At 37.9% G+C, this 22,199-nt stretch overlaps 1 protein-coding gene across 1 annotated transcript in view; it reads left to right on the top strand.

Moving 5' to 3' along the window:
* Positions 1-22,199, top strand: part of CALD1 (caldesmon 1) — a 186,986-nt gene that overhangs the window by 49,936 nt on the left and 114,851 nt on the right. Inside the window, 1 exon segment of the mRNA XM_042837607.1 lies at positions 20,146-20,234. The gene's annotated coding sequence lies outside the window, so the exon portion shown is untranslated.

The raw sequence follows: 22,199 nt of genomic DNA on the forward strand, positions 1-22,199 counted from the left end.
ACACATTAAAACCTTAGTGTATGTCATTGATAGAATATTTTTAATGCTCATTTAGTTATACAGCATCTGTCTACTCATGAAATCTGGTTAGGATGAGTAAAACACACATGGAAAAAGAAGAATCATTTTGGATGTTTTTTGACCAACAACAAGACCTCCAATACTGATATGCCTATTTTTCAGTTTGTAGTCTTGAAGTTTATAGATGCATTTGTTAGATTAGGACCTGTTAACAGAAGTCCTTACTCGTCTGTTCTTGCAATAATAACAGTGATGCTGGGGAAAAAATGAATTTTCTAATGAGATTTAGATAAAGTTGACTTTAGAGTTGAATGCTATGGCTCCAGTAGATGTGTGTTGGCCACAGGTTTTTCCTGATTCTCTAAATATAAATAAAGTGAAGTCTGCTAAAACTCACTGCCAGGTTAAAAATTTCTGTGATGTGGTACAACTTGGCAAGTAGAGAGCTGGGTTGTATCTTAGAAGACCGAGGTTATCTCGGACAAGTCACTTTCTCTTGGTTTTGGACCTTTTCACTTTCTCATGTGGGAGCTGAATAGCTTGGGTTAATTCCCTGAGATTTGCTCCTGTATTGTCTCACTGAGTCTGAGCACACAGCAGCAGAAAGAATGTTTCAGCACTTTGTTTCTGAGCTCTTCCTTGCTAGGTGGATTGCAGAGCGCTGGCATGATTCATTCTGAAGCTTATATGACAGTGAAGCAGCCTTTTGGCTGGTACATTGGATACTGCCTATATCATGGTTGGTTTAGCTGGGTTCATACAGCTTTCTGTAAAACATGCAGTTCTAGAAATTTATGGGTTTGAATGAGTAACCAGTTACATAGGGCAAATGGCACTGTCTCCGGTTACTATATGAAGAGAAGTTTGGGTTTACCACTAATTGCAGATAAAAATTAATATTTGCAAAGGAGACACATATGATTTATTTGTGTTTTCTGTTTCCATAATGAAATTTCCTTCAGGTTTAAGTACAGTCATTTGGAGGAAAAAGCGGAGGTCTGTGGCTCATTAGTTTCTGGTGGTTGTCAGAAACCATTAATCAATTGCCCCTTTTACTAACATAGGCCCTAATTCAGTAAAGCATTTAGGCATATGCTTAACTGTAAGCATGTGTTTCAAAGCTCTTTGCTAAATCATGGCTTTAATGTGGTTCGATCTTGACACATTTCCTTCCAAGTCTAAGGTTACCTTGAAATGACAGCTAAGGTGCCATGCACCTTTCTATCACCTGTTTTTCTAGAAAGTGACAAGCAAAAGGAAAAATGGGTAAAATTTCCCACTATCCCTTTTCCTCCATTCCCTTCAAATCATACTTCAAATGGAGGCTTCTATATACCTTATAGTATAGCATGTGAAATGGTATCAAACCAGGAGCATGGAGGGCAAAATAAGGGGGAAGCAGTTTTTACCTGATGGTTTTGAACTTTCTGTTTTTTCTAAAACCCACTGTATAGAGTAAAGGAAAAGGTAGCACAGTTCTGCTCTGCTTTGACCAAATGGTACCTGGTATGCAGGCTTGCTGTTATAAGTCTAGATAATACATCTTAGTCTACAGAGTAGATGCATTCGGAATGAAGGGGGCTTGAATTTAATTCTTCCAAGCACTTCTACACTTGTGATAAATTGCCATGGGATTTACAGTGGGAAAGAGAGATCAAGTTTGAGATTATGTCCTCAGTCCCCGTCTTGTCCACTTTGGTGCAAAAAGGATGCAATCTAACTGCAATTTCAGAATTTCCCTGACAGAGGCAGAATCTCAACTGGTGTAACACCAGTGTAACTTGTCTCTGTGTCCACCCTCTCTGTTGTTATTCCAGAAACAGTCTGGAAGGCCAAAGAAACCGAAGATTTTCCTCTTACACTGATTTTATGTAGTTCATAATTCAGTGGAAATGATTGAGATCTGTCAGAGATTACAGCTTTCACTAGACTGGTATGATTTTCATGTATCAATCAGCAGGAGGTTGGATGACTTGAAAGTAATTCCTTCAGGGTTTGTTTGGCAGGGCAGAGTGGGGTTTTTTATCCCCCTCTTGCATCACAAAGACACCAATTCCTTGCTGACTTTGCAGTAGGGATGCTGCCTGTTGAATCATCAGTGTCACAATTTGATGGGCATAGTTTCCCTTTGGATTTCCTCCTGAAAAAGGTTGGTTGATGCCACTCAAACTTGTTTTGCTTGTGAAAAACCTGACATCATCTCAGCCTAAGGTAATACGTGGGAAGGAAAATGACTTCACTGATTCATATTTCCATTTTCTTCCCTCTTTATTTGACAGCATCAAGAGCACATGATGGAAGCCTGCCATGTAAGGCCTTGCCTTACATCTATGACAGAGATGGAAACTACAACAGAGCATTACCTTTCACAAAGTCTCCATTGCTTATAATAAACCCTTTTCAAGACTCTAACAAGCAGTCACTGGTTTGGCATAAAAAAATTTTGCTTACTTCCTTTGACTTTATGTCAGTATTTTCTCTAAATTTATCCTGGAGAAAATAAATTGAAATGCTACATTATCTGTACTGAGTTCATAGTTCAATACCCCATGTATAAAGAACTGAAGAACTGTTAATAATGAAAAACATTCCAGGACTTCAGACTTAACATCAGACCAGATAAAAATCAAAGGGCAGTAGGGGAGAAGGACAGTCCCCAACCCTGATCTCATTACAAACCCTTTCCCCAGATTGTATGGTGGAGCTGGGCAGAGAAGTCTTCTTTTGAGTCTCAGCATACAGCTTTCTTTTGTTGGTAATAAAAGAATATCTTTCAAAAGGATATCTTTCAGAAGCTCTTCTTTAGCTTGAGTAATAATGGTGGCAGTGACTGTCTCCTTAGCGTGCTGTTCCTCTGGACCCTAAATAAAATTGTCAATCTACCAGTGATGGAAGCTATTTGACAAAGGCCTCTTTTGCTCCTCTAGCATTTGTTACTGAGGCAGGTAAAAGCAGAAGATTTCTGTGGTGGTTTCTTTGGAATTTGGAATGTCTTCCTTTCATTTTAATTTTGGAATGTTCATAAGCAATGCTAATGAAAGTTCTAAGATGATTCTCAGTTTTCCTTCCTTTAGAATTCCTAGGTTTTTTTAATTTTTTTTTAATTTTTTTTTATTTTTTAATTGTATGAGAGGAGACTTTATATATTATATCTTTGTTCTATGGTTTGCTGAGCACCATGTGTTTGTGCTCCTGTCAGGAGCAGAATCTGGAGGCTCTGTGTTAGACTGGTAAAGGAAAATCAGTCCTTTATATGGGTATGCTTATGTCATATGCTTATACAGTCATACACCTGACTGTATAAACAGTCCTATGCTTGGAAGGAGATTGGTAACAAGTGGTGTCCCCCAGGGGTCAGTACTGAGACCATTGCATTTTAACATCTTCTAAGCATTAATCACACTGGCACTGAATGCACCCTGAGCAAATCTGTGGATGACAACAAGCTATGTGGTGTGGTTGACATGCCCAAGAGATGGGATGCCTCCCAGAGAGACCTAAAGAGGCTCAAGTAGTGGGCCAGGAGAATCTCATGAAGTTCAATAAATCCATCCGCAAGGTCTAGTGCCTGGGTTGCAGCAATGCTCATTCCCAATATAAGCTGGGGGATATAAGGATGGAGCACAGTCCTGCAGAAAAGGACTTGGGGTACTGGTTTCAAATTAAAAGAGGGAAGATTTAGGCCAGATATAAGGAAAAGGTTTCTTATGATGAGGGTGATGAGGTTCTGGAACAAGTAGCCCAGTGAGAAGGGTACCCTGTCCCTGCAGACACTCAAGACAGGCTAGATGAAGCTCTGAGTAATCTGGTCAAGCTGTGCGTGTCCCTTTCATTGCAGGGGAGTTGGACCAAATGGCATTTAAGAGTACCTCCTAATTAACACGATTCTATGACTCTGTGATACTTTGCTACTTAAGAATCCTTGCTCTAGTGAAAGCAGCACCTCTGAGTAAGGGGATTGTTAATAACAAATTGTATATTGATTTGTTGAAATAAACCATACAGACCTGTGAGGTGCTGATCAAATGCTAATGGCCCTGAAAACAGTGACTCCTTGGTTATCCATAGAGGCCTGTTGTTGTCTGTGGTGACAGTACACAGTGATGAAGGGAATCTGTACTGTAATTTATTTTCCTCAACTTTAAAGTAGTGGAGCTCTAAAAATGACTAATGAACCACCTTTCAAGGTTCATATCTATAACCTAATTCATATGTTTAGAAATCTTGTCTTCCACTTAACTACACCAGAAATTTGAGGGTTGATCATCCAGAGAGCATTAGAGGCCGAAGCAGAGACTCTGGATGAGATCCAGCACAAAAAGCTGCATTCCAGTGAAAACAGAAATCAGATGTACGATGCATATGATAGTTTAATTGGCCAATACTATTTACCATATGTTAATTGCAAGTTGTATTGTAAATTATGAGGTTGATTATAGCAATAATTAGAACAGATTCATGTAAGATGCTGAGCAGTCAAAAAAAAAAAAAAAAAGATAAAAGATCTTCTGGTAGAAGCGTTTCTGTCTCAGTGCCATTGAAATTTACTCTTTAGAACAAAACTTTGTTAATGTGCGTTGTTCATATCCTCAACTGCTGCGGACTGTAATATATGGGACTAGTTTCCAATAGATAAATTGGTTATAACCTAAGGACCTGACCTGTTCTACTTTTATACTACAGAAGATGATACATTTTCTATGTTTGCACGCTATATTGATGTGCAGTGTATATTGCAAGATGTATCTTTGCATAGTTATCACAGAACAATCATAACCAGAATGGAACTGAGGAGATTTTGTAGTCCAGTGCCCTTGCTCAAAACAGGATCAGTTAGAATAAGTTGTTCAGCCTCGTGTCCAGAGGGGTGTTGAATATCTCCAAAGACGAAGACTCCAGAACCTCTCCTGTTAAAATTCAGAAAGTTTATTTTGGCCCATTTCTTCAGCTTGTCAAGGTTCCTCTGAATAGCAACACAGACATTTGGGGTATAAGCCAGTACTCCTAGTTTTGTATTGCCTGCAAACCTGCTGAAGGTGGGCTCAGCTCTACCATCCAGGTTATTGAGGAAGATATGTTACACAGTATTGGTCTCAGTGTTGAGCTCAACCTCCAGTTGGTCTTATCACAATCTCTGGGCCCAGTGGACCTCCCAGTTTTCAATCCACCTCTGTTGAAGGGTTGTTATACAGTATAAGATAAGCATCAAAAGCCTTACTAATACTGAGATAAACAATATCTGCTACTCAGCCAATCCCATAAAAATTTGGCAAAAATAAAGTAATTTATTCATGCTCTGAGTGGTATGTTGCCTTTAAATGAAAATGAGTGTAACAAAGTAAAAATTAATGTCTGTACCAAAGATGATTTTTTTCAGTTTGAAGGTGATCAACTTTTGCCAAAGAAATTTTCCGAAATACAGGATACATATATCTCATTAAATTCTATGAGGTTTGGACACGTAACTGTCATTTATGTCTTCAGAAATCTATATTTTTGTTTCTACCCAGTAAACTGTGTATTGACAGAGCCAAGTTCTTGCCTGTCAAACTCATTTTGGAGCATGAGAGCAAGGCATGGGTGGTCTGTGAAACTAAATAAACTCTTCCACAATTTCATGATCAAGGCTTTTCAGTTAAGGCCCCCTTAGTACCTTACTTCTAAATAAGGCTAATAACACGATTCTATGATTCTGTACTTTGCTACTTAAGAATCCTTGCTCTAGTGAAAGCAGCACCTCTGAATAAGGGGATTATTAATAGCAAATTGTATATAGATCTGTGAGATAAACCATACAGACCGGTGAGGTGCTGATCAAATGCTGATGGCCCTGAAAACAGTGACTCCTTGGTTATCCATAGAGGTCTAATAAGTTGTCTCTGGAAGTAAGAGTCAAGTTGCTGATATGACTGATATATCTTATGAATACCAGTGGAAAATAACGTTCCTCATTACTAATAACTAGCAACCCACTAACATGCTGATTTCTATTTAAGAATATATTCTAGCCCATTATAAATTATTTATGACTAGAACCCTGATAACTCTTTGTAGCTTGTTTATTAATGTTTAATATTAGTGTTGTATCTGTTTTGTCTTTTGTTACCCTAAATCCAGAACAAAACTCTTCACATTGAAAATGGTACTGCTAGTATATTAATGGAGTCTGTTATCCTTAACAAGATATTGAAAATATTACTTTTGGTGCATAATAGCGGGCACAAGAGTTCCTGTCATTTGTCACCACACTTCCCTTCTACCACAGTACTGAGGTTTACTTTGTGTTTAAGTTGGAAAGAAGATGGCATTCTGTACAAGTTTTACAGCCAGGCAGTCATCCAATGCCATGTGATTATAACAAGCCTTTAAAGGTACCAGCAGACATGAAGAAAAAAAAAAAAAAAAAAACAAACAACCAACAAAAAACCGTCACTAAAAAAAAAAAAGTATTTCATACAATCTAGTGGACAGTATAGGTTACTTTAAGAAACTGATTTATCTCCCTTCTCTTAAAGTGGAAGGAACATGAAGCAGGGGAAATTGCTGGGTTGAAGAAGAGGCAACTTTGATTTATGTCATCTTCAAAGTGTTTGGACTTTTGGTCACACTCTGAGCTCTCAAACTGAAATAACTATGTCTCCCCAGGGATTTGTAAGGGCTTAGCTGCATCTGTTCAGAATTGTACCTCTCATTGAAGTAGTTCAACAATCCCTTCCTAGAAGAGACTGTTTGCATACCAAGCAAAAGCTGCACGTGTAAGGGCAAGCTTGAATTGGTTGTGCTTTCCATGTTTTGTTTTTTTTTTTTGTCTTTCTGGTTTAGAAAGAAAGCTTGCTTAGATGGTGTGGACCACAGTTGGCTGGCTGTGGAAATGGTACCAGGGAGACGAGTCATGGGGAATCTGAAAAGAAAAAGCACCACCGTGCCTGCTAAGAATAACCACCTTGTCTCTTAATTAGGGCAGATATTTGAAACTGGTGACAAATCAATCTACAGGAAAATCTGCACCTATGGGAATAGGACTAAATCATTTTCATGATTGTTTGCCCTGAAGCTAGGAGAGCTTGGTTTACAATTGATCTGTCTCCTCCTGAATCTTAGGCAGATCTCACAGAAAAAGTGCAAATAGTTCAAGAAGATTTGAGATTTCATGTCACAGTGTAAATATACATACCATATACCACGTCTGAAGATACTTGGGAAATATTTTCCTCTTCAAAAGAAAAAAGAAATTAAATAAATGTATACTTTTGAATGCTGTGATTTGATTTCAAGAGTTCCAGTGCAGCAACAGCCTTTAAGACCAGGACACATATGGAAATATTAAATTATAAATAATTTTTCAGCTTTCTAATTGATGTTTGTATATAATTTTATGAGATTCATCTTGAAGTGAGGATGTTGCATAGTTTGGGAGGCTATCACAGAGGCTAACAAATCATAGCCTCTACAGCAAGTAAACAGATTTTTAACCATGTATGATCTTCAAACATTCAGTGAAATTGCAAGTGATCCTTCCGGCAGTTCTAATATGGCACTAATGATAGTGTTAACTTGGGGCTTGTCTGAAGGTTCTGCTCTTTTTTCCTTTCTTCTCCTCCCATTATTTTAATTGTTGATATGCCACTTATGGCTGATAAACAGTCTATTCAATCTCTATAAAGAGTGTGCTTTCTTTCTGGTTCAAACAACAAAGTCGTCAGCAGCAGGATTATTGTTTCTAGCATAGATAGCAGTTTATCAAATTCTATCACATTTGTCACTGCCCTCTCTCCCTTTTTAGAGAATACCCCTGAAAGAATTTGACATAAACCAATTTCGTGTTTCTAAGAAGTGAAGCATTTTTTCTTTGATAGAAAGCTGCAGTTTCTGTTTAAAAAAAAGGACAAAAAAAAGTTGGTTCACTATTTGACACACTAGGAGGCCTCCATGTAAGTTCTTCCTTCATTCATAGAACAAGTCTGAGACTATATATGATATATTATTTATACTTCCTTTGTTACAATCAACCTATTGTAAAATAAAAATAGAAACTACTCCCTTCCTCATAGGGCTGTTGCAAAATTGAAAGCTGTGAATCACTCCGTGTTGCAATGAACATCATATGTATGCCATGGACAGAAATGTGCATTTTGCAGTGGTTGATGTTGACTGAAGTTGCTGAGTGAGATATTTGTGCCTATGTTGCAAGAAACCATATAAACAGCCATGGGAAGAGATAATGTATCACTTGAAACCTTCTTTGTGTGGAATTTCAATTATGTTCCATTCAGGCTGAGGTGCAGAGAGCAATGCTAGAAGAAGTGGTTTGCTACAAGAAGGTCCGCTAAAGCTACTGCCCCACTCTGGCACTCTGGATGGAAAATGCAAGGAGTCGAGATCAGTTCAATCCGTTTCTAATTGGACTGGCAAAGCTGCCATTGCCATTACTACTACTCTACCAGCTTTGTAGATCAATGCAAGATTTTGTTCTATGAGGCTAATAACCTAATCTCAACATTAAATTCACTTGGGAAAACAGTTGCCCCACTCCCCTTCCTCCCAAAATGTATTCTAGAAATAGATAATCACTCAGATGGGAGCATATTATTAGTTTTCAGTCTTGCTGCCAAATGGCTCAATTTGACATGTCACATAGTAGGGTAATTTCTGCAGCACAGAGTCGGCATGCTTGGCATTTCACTGCAGTATCAAAATCTATGGGAAAAAGTTGAGAAGCACTGTCTGGAGGAATTATGTTGACCATTCCAAATTCCAGCTAAGGTATCCCTAGATGATAATTATTCAGAAAGTTTCTGCTCTCTAGTGGGTAAAAGTCAAAATTAGAAAAATATCTGAGATGATGAATGGCTTGAAGAGAACAATCTAATTGTTTTGACGAAAGCTGTTTTGTCAATTACACTCAAAGCTACAACGCCAGACAAATAACTTCTCAAGCTCTCATTCTTCTTTCTCCTCTTTTGTTATCTTTCTTTAATCTCCCTCTCCCTTTTTTTTTTTTTTTTTTTTTTTTTTTTGGAAAGATAGGTAGAATGAGCCCTGCTGTATATTTATTATCATAAGTCTTTTTCTGCAATACATCTATCTGGCAGTAAATCTACTTGAATTCCTTCCTTGTTAGCATGCGGGCCTCTTTTCTAGATGCAAAATCAAACTATGGAGATAATCTGACTTTGTTGTCTGTAGAGAAGACAAGCAACACTGAGGATACAAAAAATATAAGAATAATATAGTAATATCTTCAATATAATGCCATGCAGTTCAGGCAGACCTAACCTTCAGCTTGAGGAGCTGTAAGAGCTGCTTTGAGTCTCCAGTATGATGGCCCAGCTCTAGTTTATTGTTAAACTCCTACCTGCTAGCTTGTTCTCATATTGGTCTCATTCTCTCTGTGTCAACTGTTCTTCCTATCATTTTCATCTTTGATGCTTCTGCAACCCTGCCAATCTTCCTCTGCTTTTTTCACATCCTGTTTCCCAGTACCTTAGTTTTCCATGTACACTACATCGTGTGTTTTGAGTGCATTGTTTTCCAAGCATAGGGTGGACTTCTCTCTGTAACTTCACCTCCTGACAGCTTTTTTCACTCAGCTACGACTGAGAAAATTATTCCTAGTCTGCATAAAGTAGATGCAATTTGTAATAGGTAGGATGGTCTTCTAGATAAAGCACTGTGATTACAGAGAAATTTCTTTTCTATAAATTGTACTGTATCAAAACAAATGAAACTCAACTGGTGACAACTTCATGTCAGTGTCACAATGTGACATTCTGGCAGTGTAGGTCTCTGCTGTTCAGCAAGAGGAGAGCAGCAGAGAAATCATAAAATAGCATTCTTTGGACGTGTGAAACTAGGCATTGCTTTGTATATGAAATGCTTCATTTCTAGATTTCCAATTGGACTGCAAAACAAAGATGGAACATATTCAGATGGGAATAATATTATTTGAAGTGTGGTTTTGTTATATTATGTGGTAGGAGAAGTGAGTGGAGTGGGAGGGTATTGTTTGTTCTGGTACATTTCTACAATGCAAAGATCAAGGAAGTACTGAAGCTGACAGGAGGGTTCTGTTTTAAAATAAGAAATACATAAAATTTAAGCATCAGTCTTCTTGAATTCCACTTAGTGAATGAACCATGATGTCTGTTTGATACTTGATTGTTTATTAGTCTAATGCAACCCTTATAGAAAGCTTTCTTTGCACGAATGGCATCAAAAAATAAGATTAATAAACTCTCGCTGAGTGTTGTTAACAATGAGAGCTGACAATAGACAACATCAACTAGTTTCCCATGAGAAAAAAAAAAGAAATATCAAAGGGCTGTAAATAGCATTCCATTTTCTGTTTGCCAGATGAAGATGGGACATGTGGATGGTTTTAAATGTTTTATCCATTTTGGCACATGCTTGCATTCTCAATGGCCTAACTTCTTGGCCAGAGACTTAAAAGAAATAGCATTGACAAGAGGAACCTCCCACTTGTTTAAAACTCGGAAGAATCATTGTCTGATATGTCTGTTATATTACTGATATAACAAGCTCCTCTTAAAAAGGCCGATAGCATTTCTAAGTAACTTTATTACAAATCTTTCCTCCCAGACAGATATCTTATCTTTCATTCATATTTTTGAGTTTCTCTTTCCTCTATTGCCTTCAGTAGTTGTGTGTTTGTATCACATGCCTTTACAGAGATAATAAAATATGCCTCTCAAAGCTTTTGGTTTTTGAGCTGTTGCAGATCTTAAAGAAAAGCAAAAATACTGTAGAAAGGAGAGCGGAATCCTCTTCAGTGGTCAGAATAAAGATGTTGCTATTTTGGTAGTCAAATAGTCACCCTATCAATGAAAGGAAGAGTTTAAATGAGAAGCTCTTCTCTTACATCTCTGCTTTCATATAGAGCTGCAAGTGACCACCTGAAAGACGAAACTCTCCCTACAATCATATTTAATTCAACTGAATTCTACCCTCACATGGAAATCAGTGTAAAACTCGAGGGGCCTGAAACATGCTGTGTTTAGGTTCTGCCACTGTCAAACTGTTATTTTTTCCCCTTTCTCTTATGTTCTGTTGCTGAATCCAATTTTGTGTTGCTGCAAAAGAGAACTAATTTTCACAGCTCTACTTCAGTGTTTAATCACTCAGAAAAAAAAAAATCAGTCTCTTTTGTATAATGCTGGTCACATAACTGTTGAATTATTTATATCTGATTGTAACAAGGAATAACATTTGAGTTCCAAAGCCTTTTATATGTTGTTATTTTTTTTAATAATATGGTTTATGTAACAACAACTTGAACTCTCCCTAGTTGCAGCAACATTTCTTTGTGGGTCAGTGTCCTTGAGACAAAACAAATATATTGCTTATCCTAATTGGTTTGGTTTCTGCTTCCAAAACAACATCTAAAGCATAAAGGAAACTCTTTTGCAACCCAGTATCTTCTTTCTCCTGTGCCTACTGTTACATCGCAAATAATGCTCATTATGCTATTTGGTTTGCTAACCTCATGTTTTATGATGAACCCCAGTTTTTGTCCTACTCCAGAATAGTACTTAGTCTGATGATTTGCTATGCATGATGGTGCTTATCTGAGGCACAGGAAGTAGATGCAAGTATTCTTTATTCACCTGAATTCTCTTATCTCACCAGCCAGCTGACTACCAATGAGTAGCCAGTATAACGATGCTTCATTGATTCAACAATTACCTTGGTTCAGCTGAATCACAGAATGACTGAAGGTGGAAGGGATCATTGATCTGTCTGGTCTAACTCCTACTCAAGGAGAGACACCCAGAGCAGAAGTTCTCTAAGAAGGAGAGTCTGCAGCCTTTCTGGGCAAACTGTGCCAGTGCTGCAGTCTAAGCAAATGGCATAAAAATGGGACAAATTCCAGTTCAGGCCTGAATAAGTGATGTGTTCTTATTTGATAAAAGTCAATCTGGACTTGGAAACGTTAATGCGGGTCTGCTGAAAGTTTTGTTAAAAGTGCTGTGCAAAGATGGCCTTTATCAGTCACACACGTGCAGTGTTAGTGCAGTCATGAGTGCTTGTATCGCTATCAGTGTCAGTGCTGAAGATGAAACCATTAACCAAGAGTTAAAAATGATATTCTCTGATTATCAAGAAAATGAGAATGCCTTAAAATTAGGTAGCTCTGTGTGGTGCTGCTTACTGACCTAAATTTCACTTTTTTTTTTTTTCCCTGCAGAATCTATAAATACTTTGGAAGGGAAAAGGGAGAGGCAGGAGAGGGAGGGAGGGAAGGAGGGGAATGAGAATGAAATAAAATAACAAAATAAAATAACATTCCTTTTTTTTTTTTTTTTTTTCCCCCTTCTTTTTTAAATGGAATGCTAACCAATCCCTTGGCAACAAAGCCCATGTTTATTTTTAATTAAAAAATAACATAGCTGGCTTGACTTCAGTTTTCCCAGCTGCTATTCTTCCATCACAACAGCTCTCTGGCCTGTTTTCCCTTGCTGATTTCTTTCATCATTTGCACTTAGCTTGTATGTGTTACATGGATTTTATGTAATATTTCCTACCATTGAAAATAAAGCTAGCAGTCTAAACAAGTAGCTGGAGCTCAGTTATCTAGATTCTCATCTACAGTACCTGAGCATGCCCTTCCTTTTGGAAAAGTAACAGGTGTGACCAGGATAACAACTTTTTTTTTTTTTTTTTTTTTAATGTGCACATTCCATGCTGTTTTATATGGCTGCCAAGTGAGGAAAGATTTAAACTGCATATTGAATTTATGAGTTGTAGTTCATTAAAATAAATGACTTGGGTTTGGCAAATTTCAGGTATCACTGAGCACACAGGTAGTTTTTGAAGACTGACAAGCGGCCTTGGTGGTTTTCTTTTGGGCAAGTGATTGCAAACTACCAGTTTTTGTGTTTAAGCATTAGTTGAGAAGGGAGAAAATAGGCATGCTTAACAGGCCTCATCCAAAAACTTAATCTCTTCCTCTTGTCAGGCAGAACAGGAAGAAGTCAGGATGATCCATTTCTCAGCATGTCAGGACAGAGCTGATGGTTTGTATAGTGAAGGTACTTTCTGTAAAAATCAGTCCAGTTTTCTTGAGTGAACTGAAATCTAAGATTTATGTGGACAGTTAGAGGTTTCTGAGTATTTAGGAGTATCTGGTGTTTTCTTTGAGTTCAGATAATTAAAGCTGAGATGGTAATGCTGTAGCATTAAAGGTTCACGCTGGAGTGCCAGCAGCAAAAGGAGCTGACAGCATCAAAGCTAGTGTTATTCCCAAACAGAAATATAGTTGCTGGAAAAAAAGCCGTGGTTTGTTGGGTCACTGAACCAGATCATGGAAGAAGACATAACTACATGTATTGATTGCCAACAATGTTGCTATCAGGGCTGTCTTTTCAATGCATTATTTTCATTCTTTCCATATATAATATAGCCATTTAAAAGAACGAGTTATTTGCACTGGTTGTTCCAAAATAAGTGGCAGGCTTCTGATGTACTGTATTTTTCTTCTGTGAGCTCTGCTTACCTTGCCTTAGTTAGAATCCAGAAAGGCAAGGATGAATGTGAATAATTCTAATCTGAAGAAATACTGCTACCCACGCATTTTTAAGATCCCAAGAGAAGTGAGATTGGAGATTTCTGGAAAAGGCTAATCTTTTGTTTTCTAAATTCCAATTTATGTTTTGGCATGTATTGCTTTTCCCTTCTAAAAGATCGTTTACTTTGGGTTAGTATTTAAAGATCTGATGGTAATTGAGTAAAATGCAATGCTTGTGGCCAGTTGAATGATTTGTCCCAAGTTCTCTATCATGGATCAGAGTAATAGTGAAATCATGTATTTTGCACTGACTCTTACTAGGAGAATACTAGAAGACTGTCTTAAGATGAAGGTGGTGTGGATTGGAAAAACGAAAGTAAAAGGTATCCAATACAAACCCAAAATAAATCCTGAAGCATGGAAAGTGGAACCATATGTTCCCCTCCACAAAGTTTGGGAACATTCATTCTTTGAGTTTCATTTTGGCTCATTATAGAAATGTTCCCCAAGGACTAACCTAGAAAACTTGAATCAATTCTTCTGCACTCCAGGGAGACCATCCTCCAGGGACTTTGTTATCCCATCTCCAGTGAAAAACCCATGTGAAGGAAAGCCACATAAAGAGGTTCACATGAACTTTCCCTGCTGAGGGAATGCCTTCATTTGCACAAAGCTCTTTTCTAAACTGCTCTATTTTTATGGGAGCTATGAGCTCCAGGATCTCCAAATAGTAACTTTTAGTGCTGGCACTAATCCTGTCAATCAGAATTCTTCTAAAAAATGCCATTAGTTAGAATTCTCTGAAAAGTTTGCAACTTGCAGAATGTTCCCTGTAACTCTCTCTCTCCTACACCCATCCCAGCAGTATGTTCCTTTTCGATAACTTCAAAAGACATAGAAGTGAAGAAAGTTGGAGCTTTCACAAGGCACAAGCTTTTTGTTATTACAGATATTTTTTAGCTGTACTTCTGCAGTTCTTTACTTTTTTTGAGCAAATTCCTTCATTTGTCATGTTGAATGATGCTAGCAGCTGTCAAAATATACTTTAAATCAGTCAGTTTCCATTTGCTGTCTGTTGCAATATTATTTTTTGAATTATTATGCAGTGATTTTTATGAATTATTAATATTTGGATCAGAGCTCTAGGCTTGCTGTAAACCTTCTCTAAATGTGACGATGAATATCACTCTTCTTGCAGTTCTTATGGCAGTTGATAGCAGACACTTCAAAAGCTTTGCAGCAGCCAGTTGAGTGTATATCTCGGGAGATGTAGATTTGCAGGGAATTTGAGAAGTCTTATCAGGAAATGTTTTCCTCTGACAGCATGTTATGTAGCAGACACGCCTGTGTGAACTGCCAGTGATGTAGTGGAGCTCATGTTCAATCTCCAAATGATCAGAAAGGAACATGGTAAGCTTTGATTTCTAAATTTAAAAATGCTCATCCTTCCAGATCAAACTGAAAGGGAAAGACCTTGCCTGAATCAGCTTTTCCTTCCTCCACATGTTCCTTCTTTTTTGGTGGGACAGGCTTACATGAGAACAAATGTTCTGGAACAGATTTGGTCTATTCCTGCTGCCATTGGTATCTATGTGACAGTAGGCCCTGTGTGAAACAAGCAAAGAGCACAAACCTCTGTTTATTCCTGTGCTTAGTAAGCCCTGAACAAAGCAGGAAGAGATGAGGACTCTGTTTTTTTTGCTCACGTGGATGCCCCTGCGGTTAGCAAATGGTTTTTGCTTAGTGCACACAGCCAAAGAAGGAAGCAAGTGCTATATTTGAGTAGCAGAGGATGATGTTCCAGCCCACATCTGCTCAGACGTACACATACTTTGCTTATTTTCAGGAATAACTATGCAAAGAACTTGAAGTTTACTTCCACTAGTTATGAGCTATATCTAGTCCTGCCTTTTGGTCATGTTTTACCTCAGTTCTTTTGTCTCACTCATGCCAGGCTATGTAAAACAAGTCTATATATTCGTATACATCAGTATATCTAAAAGTTGCTCACTTACACTAAGGATATAATACTGTGTGTGATTGTTCACCAGAGACTTAGGATATTCTACTGCTGTGATCTATGTAAGGAAAATTGAAATTTTAAGATGGTTGACAAGAAATATGCTATTTCCTGAAACCTTGTAGGTCAGATGAGTTGCTGTTGAAAGGACGTTAGCAGCTGGGCTGAAGGGAAAAGATTAATCTTTTTCCTTCATAGACTCTCTCACCTAATGTATGTTGCTGTCTGGCATTGTTTTAAAAAAAACAATCATGATTCTAAGCTCTGATTCAGACTGTAATAGAGAACATTCATTGGGCAGCTTTCCCCATGGGATGTGATATGCTCAGGTTCTCACAGAGCCCTCTTCTGGCAAACAATTTTGTGTACTGCTATGCCCATAACATTGGGAGTGTTCAGCATTGAAAGTGTTCAGGAAGTTGAACTTCAAAGAGCAAGTGAATGTTAGACAAGGAATTCTTTCCTCTCTGCTCTTCAGATATCTGATATATTTTCCAGTTGGGCTGGAAGAGGCACTGCTGACAGCATGATTTTCCTCTTCTCTGACCTCCAGACCCTGAACACAACTGGACAACCAGGACCATCAGCCCTGTATGTTGCACAGTCTGTGTTGTTCCTAATCTAGAAACCAGAACTTACATTTTCAACCAGAAAATACGAGAGTGGGAAACTTTTTCCTGCAGCTCATGCTCTCCATATGTATCTGCACTTATTTCATCACCAAAATCCTCTTTACATGAGGCTGCAGAAAGATAAAGTAATGGACTCAGGGCTTCATAACATTTAAAAACTGAGTGATACATACATGGAGCTACATATTTAGAAGATGAAAATATTTCACTCAAAATCTGTTTTAATTATATTTTTTCTTTTTTTAACTGAGGTTAAGATAGCACTTGAACTTTTAACTTCTTTAATAATGTATTAATATAATAATATTATATTAAGTTCTCTGAGAATACTACTGGATCACAAATTTATAATGTGTAGTTTTGTCCTGCCTGTACTTGGATTATAAACTCTTCGGAGGTAAGAACTATGTTTTTGTCCTGTTCTCTTTATGGTACCCAGAAAGTTGGGGCTTGGCAATACTACTGTGGTCATGGTTCCAAAAGTAACAGAGAAACTGAGAACTTGAGGATGGCTGCTGCCTTCTTGGAAGTAAAGATCAGAGAGGGCTAAATTGCATTCAGGAGAACATGCAAGTGTGTACTTCGCCTGAAGACAATGAGCCTTAAGCATGACTTTAAAACTAATCTCTCACTTAAGTGTCTTGCTGCAAGAGACTTACTAGGCGTTTTTATTTACTTTGCTGATGTTATGTAGTGATAAGTTTTCAGAAGTGGTTAGGTGAGCCGTTTACAGGAGATAACACACCTCCCCATTCTAGCTCTTCCTGGAAAACAAATTCCTGGGGCATCTGTTTGCATAGTAATGGATGTGTATCAGATTTATTTTGCCCCTCTTCTGTTGACAATACTTATTTGCTAAATACTCTAATGAAAATCCACCTTTGTGCACTAGCATATAGTTCTCTCTGTGATTGTCTTCATAAGTAAATAAAGTATCTGTCAATCCTGAAACAAAAACCAAAAGGGGAAAAGGAGATCTGGAAGGAATGGATAAGCAAAGAAATACCTCATCTATACTATTTATTTAAACATGGTTTGCACAAGAGCCGGTGCTGTAATCTACAGACAAAGATTATGGCTGTAACTGGAATGAGATTCACATTTAACAGCTGCTTTCTGTCTTTTTGAGGGAATGAGGGGGGATGATGGCAAAAAAGATGGAACTAGATTATTCTCTGTGGTGCCCAGTTACACACTGTGGTGAATAGGACACAAATTGAAAACCAGAAGATAGCAGTTCGACATAATTCATATATATAACTTTAAATGATAAAGACTGGAAGAATTTGCCCATAGAGGCTGTGGAGTCTCCATCTTTTGAGATTCAAAACCCAATTGAACATGAACTCAGGCAAGCTGCTCAGAAAAAGGAGTTGGACTAAGTGATCTCCAGAGGTGTCTTGCAAGCTAAACTGATGCAATACTATTTTTAAAGACCAAAGGAATCCTTTTATCTAATTGATTGCTAACGCATGGCCCATTAGACTGGGTTACTTCCTTTGTCCAAAAAAATTTTGGAGTCCACTCTCTGTAACTATAATGAATAGTTATTTTTATGGTGCTTCAAGTCTCTCCTACTGATGTTATTTCACTTTCCTAAATGATTAAATATGTAATTGGGACTGAAACCCAGATGTGCTATTTCTGTAACAGCTTATTAACTATGTTGCTATTGGGTAATTTGGGGTTGCTCCATTATATGTGGTGCAATGAGGAACGCTTCCTATTTGGGTACCACAGATAGCTGTGCATTAGGTGAGTGAACCTTCAGCTGGCATGGCATAGCTGAGCCTAAGTGTCACTCTGGAGGTTTAATTACATGTCCAAAGTGAACTATATCTTCACACAGCATGTAATTATGTTGTGGGACACTCTGCTATGGGATTTTGCTGAATGTTTGCAGCTACTGGAAATAAAAATGGAAAAACGCTGCCATGGAGAACTGTAAATACACAAATTCCACCTTTGACACAAACATTCTGGAGGTTGCCAGTTGTAAGCTGGAGGAATATTTGTGGGAATCATCATTCTGTCTTTTCCCTGTTCTTATGCTATGCCGTAAAGATTTTATATGGGCCACTATCAGAGCTGATTGGGCCTTTACCGTGTTACAGCTTCTCCTATACTCTTAACACTCGTGTTGACAGGAAAGGTCTGGAATGTATATCCAAGTGCTGAAGTGTTCTTTAGGAAGATGTAGGTTAAAATCCATCCTGGAAGAGATTTGATTCAAACCCTATTGTAACCCTAGCCATTGAGATATTGGAGAAAATGGAGCACCTGAAGAATATAGTTTTGGCTACTGAGATTTGTAACTTCATTTCTATTCAAGGCTACCCAGTGAAATGGACCTCATCAGTAAAGTAGGGAGGAATGAACATGAGGGTATAACAGTGTTTATTGTTGGGGGAATTTGGAGGACTGAAAAATTAGTATGAAGAAAAAATCTGCCATTTTTACCACAGAAAATTACAGCCCCCCATTTTGTCCAAATCCTAGTGATATCTCTTGGATTGGAGAGCTTAGATTAACGAAGTCTGGTTTTTGAGTTCAACCTGAATTTCGTTCATGCTTAAAATCTATGGAAATGTCCTGTTTGTTTAAATGTTCTTAGGCCTTCATAGTAAGCTCACAGTAGAACAGTGGTGTAACAGATGTTCTTTGAGAAAACAAATAGTGAACAAATATATTTCAGCTATTTTATTGATAATAAAAATTCTGCTGAGTTTAATTCAGACAAATGATGCTTTAGGATGGAGCAAGTTAAAGAAAAATAGCAGTAGAGGTCTTTGTGATTGTACATGAGCTGTCTCCATATTTTTTTTTATTTTGTTTATTTTTAAAGAGTATTTGTTTATTTTTAAAGAGTTTTTATTTTTGTTTATTTTTAAAGAGTTTGGAAGAAAGCAAAGTCTGCAGCCGAAACAGCCTGTTGTAACCAGGACCCCATGTAACATATACCTTCGCAACATTCAGACCACGTCTGATATCTTGCTGTGCATTAGGTGATGCATATTAAAAAAACAGAAATGAGTAAAAGTCAACTTTGCTAGTTGGTGAGAAAGTACAGGTGAATTCAGTGACTTGGAAGGGTTTTATGCTATACATAAGTTAGAACCCTGTAAACTGATATAACACACACATTCTCTTGCTTGTAATTGTTATTAACTAGTGAGCTGATGGTGATTTGGAGCTCCTGGTTGTTCTTCTCAGACCTTGAGGGTCAGACATGTACTCTTACTGTGCTGTGTTCTGCTGTGAGACACATGCTTTGTAACAGTAAGCATCAAAAGGGGATTCTGATCTCTTGATTCTAATATGGAAAGTTTTAATGAAATTAATCAAAATCTTGCTTTTGATCAACCTCAACATTTTCAGTGATACAAATCACAGACAAGTGCCTATAAAACTTAAGAGATCAGACTGTAAAATCGTTTTCAAAAATTAATGAATAGCTATTTATATCAAGAGTCCCTCAGAGTCTGTGGGTTTCCTGTAATTAGGCAGAAATTAATATGGTCCCACACTGTGAGCTTAAATTGCACCTCCTAACTCCACCACTTCTCCGGGCAGCCGATCCAATGCCTAGGGAGGTCCACTGGAAACCTTTCTCTGTTGAGGCACCTCACTACTAGTGTGATGCTTTGCTTTGTATCTTATTTATCACAAAACATAGTTTTGCTTAGCCTATATCAGCTTCACTTCTTTAAGGGGTTTTTGTGACATTGAGTGCTTTTGGGAGATCAGTCTGCTTTGTTAATTTGTAGCTTATAGAGCTGATACTATGTTTCATCTGTTGTGCAGAATTTTTTCCATTTTATTCTATTTTATTCTATATTAAAAAAAAAAAGTTTTTGGGTTTTTACTGAGAAAGACCTTACCGAAGGTATATATTTTTCATATTTGCGATATGCTAAATGACATTCTTTACTTTCATTTCTCTACAGTGACCACCTCCAGTTCCTCGGCACTTTGATTTCGTCAGCATCTGGTTCATTACTGAAAGGTTCAGAATATTTCCACTGATTGCTTTCCTGTGAGTATGATTAAAGTATTTACCTCAGACTTCCTTGCCAGAGGAAATTCAATAGTGTTTCAGCGCTTCTTTTTTATAATTATTTTAAAACTTTTGTCTCTCTATTTTCTTCCTTGTGTGCTTACCTGCTTTTTCAGGGGCTAATCCAAAGCTAGTAGGCAGATCTGCAATCAGGTCTTGAACATTTATTCATCTGGGGCCGCTGTTACCACAATCTGTTTTCAGAGTAGATGCTATAGGATTTTATTTTGAATTTTATCTTCGAGTCTGAATCTTTGAATTTTATAATACTCACTTTGTAGGCATTTGGCTGTTCTTCTAGTAGCTATTTTTATTTCTTCATTGGATTTCAGCAGGTTTTCTGCTTGCTGTGAGATTCTTACATTGTATTCAAATCAAATTCACTTGTCTTTTTGGAGCAAGTGTGGGCTTTGAGGGGTCTTGAGATTCCAGGTAACCATGTTTTCTGACTATTCCCAATATGTGTATCTTAGCTCTATTTTTTTTCTTCTTTATGTGTTTATGATGTGCATAAACTTCATCCCCTTGAATATATGGAAATTCTAGATTGAAGACATTCAGATGACTGGCTCCAAGTTTAAGCAGTGTCTGTGACAGCAACCAGGTGGGATCACAGATATTGCACCAGGTCAAGGCAACTCCCTTAGGCACCACCATCTTTGTTAATTCAGGGTACAGAAAGCTTTTAATTCTCTCTGCTGGGTCCCATACTCTCTATTTGCCTATTCCATTCTACCTCTGCTCTGTTTTTTTTTTTGCAAGAGTGGTGAGGAGAGAAGCATGGCTGAAGACTGAAGACGTGTTGTGTTTCCTTTCATCTCCAGCAGCCTCCCTCAATCAAGAATGCTGGGTCTGGGCCCCTTTTAGTTGTTTTTGTTGTTCTCCTTGGGGAAGCAAATTTAAGTTTGCATATGCTTCTGAGAAAGTTTGTGCAAGTGTTGAATGGACTGATAATTGTTGCAGGCTGTTCTCTGCTCTGATTGCTGTTTTGGAATTCTACATTACTTTTGAGACTTGGGGGGTATTCAAGGCTGAAGCCAGACATAAGGTGGGCTTTACAGTTTGTCAGAAGTTTTGACATTTGAGGTTGAGAAACTCTGATTCAGGACTGGACTAAATGTTCTGTAATTTCCCATGAAGCACTTCTTCCAGTGAGATTACTGAATGTATGTTGCCATGTCCCAAGGGATAGATTCTTTAGGAAGGTCTGTGGTGATAGAACAAGGGAAAATGGCTTCAAGCTTAAAGCGGGTAGATTTAGATTGGACATAAGGGAAAAGTCTTTTGCAATGAGAGCAGCGAGGCACTGGAACAGATTGCCTTGTGATGTGGTGGATGCTTTCAAGGTGAGGCTGAATCAAGCTCTGAACAACCTGATTTTGTTGTGCATGTCCCTGTTCATTTCAGGGGAGTTGGACTAGATGACCTTTAAAAATCCCTTCTGACTCTAGGGATTCTGTGATTATATTCTATGTGCTTTCTTGGGTGGTGCATTCATAAGTTATCTAAATTCCTAAAATTTTGATCCAAGGACAGGGAAGCCATAGTTTCCACCCTCCAGAGTTTTTCTGCCAGTTCAGCAGCTGGAGCTGTGTCTGTAGATACACCTGAGCATGAAGACTGTGGTATTGAAATAAGCACTTCAGTTGTTCAAAACTGAGACTTACTCTTCATTGTATTTCTGACCTGGTGTCTTACTTTGGTGCCTAAGTTGCATCTGAAAATATACTGTCCTTCAGTGAGCAATTCATCTGCTCCAAGTGGAGGATGCAAGAGGAGCCTCTTCTGTCGATGCACTTGTTCTGAACTTGTAAAAATGCTTGGAGAATTCTGTCAAGAATAAAATGCAAAACCTGATAGAAACTTCCACACTTAACCTTCTCTTCCAAATTGCAAATCTGTCCACATGGAAGGATGAACTCTAGGGGGCATGGAAAATACCAC

This window comes from Centrocercus urophasianus, unplaced genomic scaffold, assembly GCF_019232065.1.
Source record: "Centrocercus urophasianus isolate 14NV4802_14NV808 unplaced genomic scaffold, USGS_Curo_1.0 seq_73, whole genome shotgun sequence".
In the NCBI taxonomy this organism is placed as follows: Eukaryota; Metazoa; Chordata; class Aves; order Galliformes; family Phasianidae; genus Centrocercus; species Centrocercus urophasianus.